We start from the raw sequence: 6000 nt of genomic DNA, 5'->3' as shown, positions 1-6000 counted from the left end.
TAAATGTTCCTCCCATAAGAAAATCCTCTTATTTCCACTGCTTTAATGTTTAAGTACAGTAAATACTCAAATGTTAACTACATCATCAGTCAGACTTCGAATAAAGTACTAAGTGTCTCATTTGTTCCATACTCACTACTACAGAAGTGAATCAGGTTTATTTTATTTTATTTACTCATTGTGACAGAATAAAACAATAAACCACTCTGGAGTGAACGTCTGCTGTGAACTGAAAGGTATTTAGGACAAACATTTCTGTTTCTACAATAATGCCTCTCAAACGTAGAATCTAATTGTTTTTATGTGAGCTTTGTATGGACGGGTCTTCACAGCCTCATTTTTCCAGCTGCCGAAGATCCGAACAGAAAAATATAGTCAAATATAGTCACTAGTTCACGACTCCTATTGCAACCCCCAAAATAGCTGTTTACTTTTCTCAAAAGAAATAAATTAAACTTAGTGACCTGTCAAGACTTGTCATGCAGAGATGAAGTGTTTTTATTTATGATCAAACTGTTGCACATGTTGTTTGCACAGTGTGATGAAATTATGTGCTGCTGTCACAATCTCTTATCACAATATTTGCCTAACCACTTTGCTCTATGCACAGTCGATGAGTGTCCCCAAGAGGTCAGATAGGTGGCTCAATCATATTTACTCCAATTCTTCTCAAAGTAATGTTAGTACTGGGCCATCCCTTTGATATTTGTGAAGCAGAATGATTTCTTGGTAGTAGATTAAACATGCTTTATACAGAACTTCTCCATAGGGTTGCTAAATTTCCCAAAAGCCCAGAGCAGCCTGGCACGATCAATTCAGTAAAGCATCAAGATTAGATGCCCAAAACAAGGCACATATAGTCTTGACAGGTTAGCTTAAATATTAGAAGTTTGATCTCTTTTGTTTTGAGATATGAGAAATATATGGAAACAAGAATGGTTTTATTGTGACTGTAATCAATGCATGTTGTGATAGATTTCATATCATATCATAGTGATATAATTATGATGTACTGTAAATTAATAAATGATGCCATACACTTAACCAATTTCAACATTTGAATTTGGACAATTTATTGTAGAGCTGTAATTTCTACTCAGAGTTATATAGTAAATTATGATAATGAAATAAGGAAATTAAACTTTGAGGAAGCCCACCAAGATAGAATTACTGTAGAGCGGTAAATATGAAGAATCTGATTGTCTCATTCTTTGCCATTACTTATAAATAAAAACAATGATTCAACCATAAATTAATAAAGCATCTCTCTGTTGTTTATATGTATGTAAATGTCAGCTTAATATTTTATGTCTTATTATTATTATTGAATAATTTAAAATGGACACTGATTTACTAATTTACTTGCCAAAGTCTGCTGTTCTTTTACGATAGATCTCAGTGACTTTCACGAGGACATAATCAAGTCCCACCCCTCTACATCTGCCAAGCCTGATCTATTGTCCGGCCACGTGCCACACAAGCAGGCATCAATTAGGCAAGCTGTCTCTTTTCTGTAGCAAACATGGTTGTTTAGGCACCGTCTCCATCACAGCACCTGTCCCAGACATGTTGGAGTCCTCTGAGCTGCTGTAACTTAACCCCTGTTCAAAGCACATTGGTGGTAAAAATAACTTTTGTCACAGAGATTATGTTCAACTGATGCATATTTCAAATAAGATCATTCTGTTGTACAAATATTTACGGCTCTTTTTTGTTCAGCTTCTTGTGAAAAAAAGCATAGATGCTGTTTTCTGGTGACATTAGAAGATAAGCATTAGGAATGTGTGCATGATTGGTTTGAATTGATTTTTTTACAGCATGATGCTGACATCACCGTGTTTCAGGTAGGGATAGCATGTCCCAGGTGAACTTTCAAGTAATTTTTTTTTTACTTCCCAGTTTTTTGGATAGCAGGCAAAAGTTACATTTTTCGTCTCTTCTTACCAGAATAATTTTTTTCACATGTTTATTGTGTCCCAGGCTTGTGTCAAACTATTGGGAGCTTTTTGCAGCTGCCTTTCAGAGGATGAGCTTCTTTCAGTTTCTTATTAGGCGTCTTATTCACAGTCTCTTCCAACATTGGCTCCTAAGCCCAAGTTTAACATCTGTATGTCTTGTGCATGGCCTCCATGTCCACCCTTTGTCACTGGTTTTCATTAATGTCACAGAGTCTTTATGCAAAACAACTCCATTTATCCTGAGATAAAATTGCACACAGGTCCACTCAATTTGCTAATAAGGTAACATTTTAAGACAGGTGTTAGGATTTGGTTTTATTTAGTGGAATCTGAGGAAAGCAAGCTGCTTACAAATGCAAGTCCTACTTTTATACATCTTAATTTGTAAAATTAATTAATTAATTAATAAATGTCAGAAACTATTCTCCTGCCATGTCACTATTCAGCAGTAAATTATAATGGTCTCTTGCATAAAATTTTAATAAAACAAAAAGTCGATGGTAATGCCAAAACAAAGCATGAAACTTCAGATAATGTGAATATTTTCTCAAGGCACTGAAGCCACAACCTCAAAATCATATAAAGTGGATGCCTTGAGAATCAAATGAAAAATATTAAGCGTGTATGAAATGGATTTAATTTGAACAATGAGTTGTATTTCAGAGTGGAAACATTCATATCTTCATCAGAGTGCGTGTTACATTCACTTAGTCAGTATGTGATAAAAGATTGAGTGAGTTTATGCAGCGATGAATGATTGATCAGTGCAAAAAATATGACACGATAATCTACAAAAAGTGTTGGTTCTTCAGCATTACATTATTTTCTACCTTCTTTGTGCGTTATAACACAATGTATCTGGAAAGCAGCAAAATAAAATTATGTTGCTATGAGATGGCGTGTGTGATTGTTTCCCTGTGGGTGAGAATGTAGCTGGTAGTTTTTGACTGTGTTTTGTGTCGATGTTAGTCTAAAATGTGGTTATCCATGTGGAGAAATTAGTGTGTGAATGCTGTGGTCGTGTGACATGAAGGCCGATACTCCTTCTTAAAAGGAAAACACATCTCTAAATTGTGTTTCAAAACAGCTATATCTAGTTTTCTTTCTCATGTTATTCTGGTACTTGCCAAACATTTTCAAGAATCGATTACTATTTAGTCTCAGCTGATCTAGTTCCACACATTACTAATAGTTGGCATGACAGCATAGTAATATCTGATCACGCTCCGGTGTCATTCTGTCTTAGGGTTCCTAACCTTTCCTTTTCATCTAAATGGCGTCTACAATCATTTTGGCTTAGTGACCAGATTTCATACAATTTATTGGAACAAAAATAGATATGTATTTTGAATTGAACACTCATCAAACCTCTGCTACGGTGAGATGGGAGACCTTTAAGGCATTCTTAAGAGGCCAAATGATCAGTTTTACCAGCTTCAAGCATAAAACTAACAAACAAGAATTGGAACAACTAGATAGATCTATTAAAAGCACAGAAATACAACTGTTTCATAATCCTTCAACCCAATTAAACACAGAACTTCTTAGGTTAAGAGCTAATACAACATGCTGTCTACAAATAAAGCAATTAAAAGTTTAATGAGACTGAAACAATCATATTTTGAACAAGGTGAGAAGGCTAGTAAATTGTTGGCTTGGCGTATCAAACAGGAACAAACAGATAAAGCAATAAACTCAATTCAAACAGCTGAAGGAGGGTTTACTTCTGACCCAAAAGAAATAAACAGCACGTTTTCAAAATTTTACTACAATTTGTATAGCTCAGACTACTCAGACCTAGCTCCCCATGCACAAACTGTTTTCTTGGATTCTTTAGAATTTACTCCCCTAGATAGTGAATCCTTAAACTCACTTGATTTTGAGCTCAATGCACAATTATTATCTGAGGCTATATCTGGTTTGAAAGGGGTAAAAGCCCAGGGCCTGATGGAATCCCAATTGAAATATATAAAATTTCAATCCAAAACTGATACCTCCTATGCTTGACATGTATCTGGAATCCTTTAGTAAAGGATCTCTTCCTCCCTTACTTAATACAGCAACCATTTCCCTACTCCTGAAGTCAGGTAAACCTGCAACTCAATGTAGCTCATATAGGCCAATATCGCTTATTAATAATGATGTAAAAATTCTGTGTAAAGTGTTAGCAAGGAAGTTGGAGCCACTTTTACCCATGTTGATTCACCCCGATCAAAATGGTTTTGTACAAGGAAGACAGGGTTTTCACAACATCAGAAGAGTGTTTAATGTAATTTTTGAGAAATCTGAAGTTCCAGACACCGCCATCCTGTCGCTGGATGCAGAGAAGACCTTTGACAGGATAGAATGGCAATATATGTTTGATGTTATGGAACGCTTTGGCATAGGAGGGAAATTTCTTAACTGGGTAAAACTTATTTATTCTAACCCACAAGCTGAAATTTTAACCAATGGTCTAACTTCATCTCCCTTTAAATTGAAACGTGGAACAAGGCAGGGCTGCCCCCTTTCTCCTCTGTTGTTCACATTGGCCATCGAACCTTTAGCAATGGCAATTCGCAAACACGATAAAATAACCGGTATAAGATTAGGGAGCTTAGAACACCGTGTGGCTTTTTATGCAGACGACATAATCCTGTTTTGCTCTAAGCTGGGTAACACTGTGCCCGCAATAAATAATTTAATTAATTCTTTTGGAATTTTTTCAGGTTATAAGGTAATGATGCTAAATCTGAAATACTGTACCTATCAGAAAAAGAACGTCTCAATCCCCCAATTTCAACTCCATATGTAGCGTCTAAACAGGGATTTACCTATCTAGGTGTTAAAGTTACCCCCACAATACAGGATATCATTCCAACTAATTATAATCGCCTTACAGAATCAGTTATGCAATTAATAGAAAGATGGTCCAGACTACCCATTTCCTTAATAGGCCGTGTCAATATCATAAAAATGACAATATTGCCAAAGTTTTTATACGTTTTCCAATCAGTTCCACTTTCCCCTCCCCTCTCCTTTTTTAAGGAGATAAATAAAACTTTTTCCAACTTCATCTGGAACGGTAAGCGTCCTAGAGTGAGGCTGTCCCTTTTATATCTACCTTATGACAGGGGTGGTTTACAATTACCAAATTTATTATGGTATTTCTGGGCAGCCCAGATCAGAGCAGCTATGTTTTACTTTATATCCAAAGAGCCCCCAGCGTGGGTTACAATGGAGTCCCAGCATATCTCTATTCCTATAAACTTATACTTGTACTCATCAGACAGGAAAAAACTTATTAAACAAATAAAAAATCCTTTTCTGAAAAATACAATGCTGGTCTGGCAAAAGGTACTTGATTATTTGGGAGTAAAGCAACAGCTATCCCAGTTCTCACCCATCTTTGGAAACAGGGACTTTGGTCCAGGTAGAACTGACCCAGGTTTTAAACTCTGGTCTGCTAAGGGTTAGCTAAGATATCTGATCTTTTTATAGGGAGAGTATTTATGTCATTCGAACTTAAAAACAAACATGACATTCCTAGTAAACATTTCTATAAATATCTTCAAGTTCGGAATTTCATTTTATCCAAGCAACAAAATAACCTTGATCTGCCCTCTTTGTCTTCATTAGAAGACATTATCATCAGCCACCTATATGGCAGAGGACAGGTGTCTCTAATTTATTCCTTGTTGGTTGACAACTGTAAGGAATCTTCGACTAATATCCTAAAAGCATGGGAAGTGGACTTGGAGAGACTTATCGAGTGAGGAATGGTCATTAGCTTGCACTTCGATTCACACACAATCTGCTAACATAAATTCCAAATTATTACAATACATGGCTGACTAGGCAATACATCACTCCAGCTAAATTGCATAATTTTAATCCTAACATTCCTGATACTTGCATTAAATGTACTTCCCAAAAAGGTTCTTTATTTCATTGTATGTGGGCGTGTCCTCGAGTGTTAGCATTTTGGAAAGAGGTATTGATTGTGATAGGTCAGATGATTGGTAAAAAGGTTCCTTTGGATCCTAAAATGTGCATCTTGAAT

This window comes from Poeciliopsis prolifica, unplaced genomic scaffold, assembly GCF_027474105.1.
Source record: "Poeciliopsis prolifica strain line A6 unplaced genomic scaffold, Auburn_PproV2 SCAFFOLD021, whole genome shotgun sequence".
NCBI classification, from domain to species: Eukaryota; Metazoa; Chordata; class Actinopteri; order Cyprinodontiformes; family Poeciliidae; genus Poeciliopsis; species Poeciliopsis prolifica.
Note: the sequence above shows the minus strand (reverse complement) of the source record.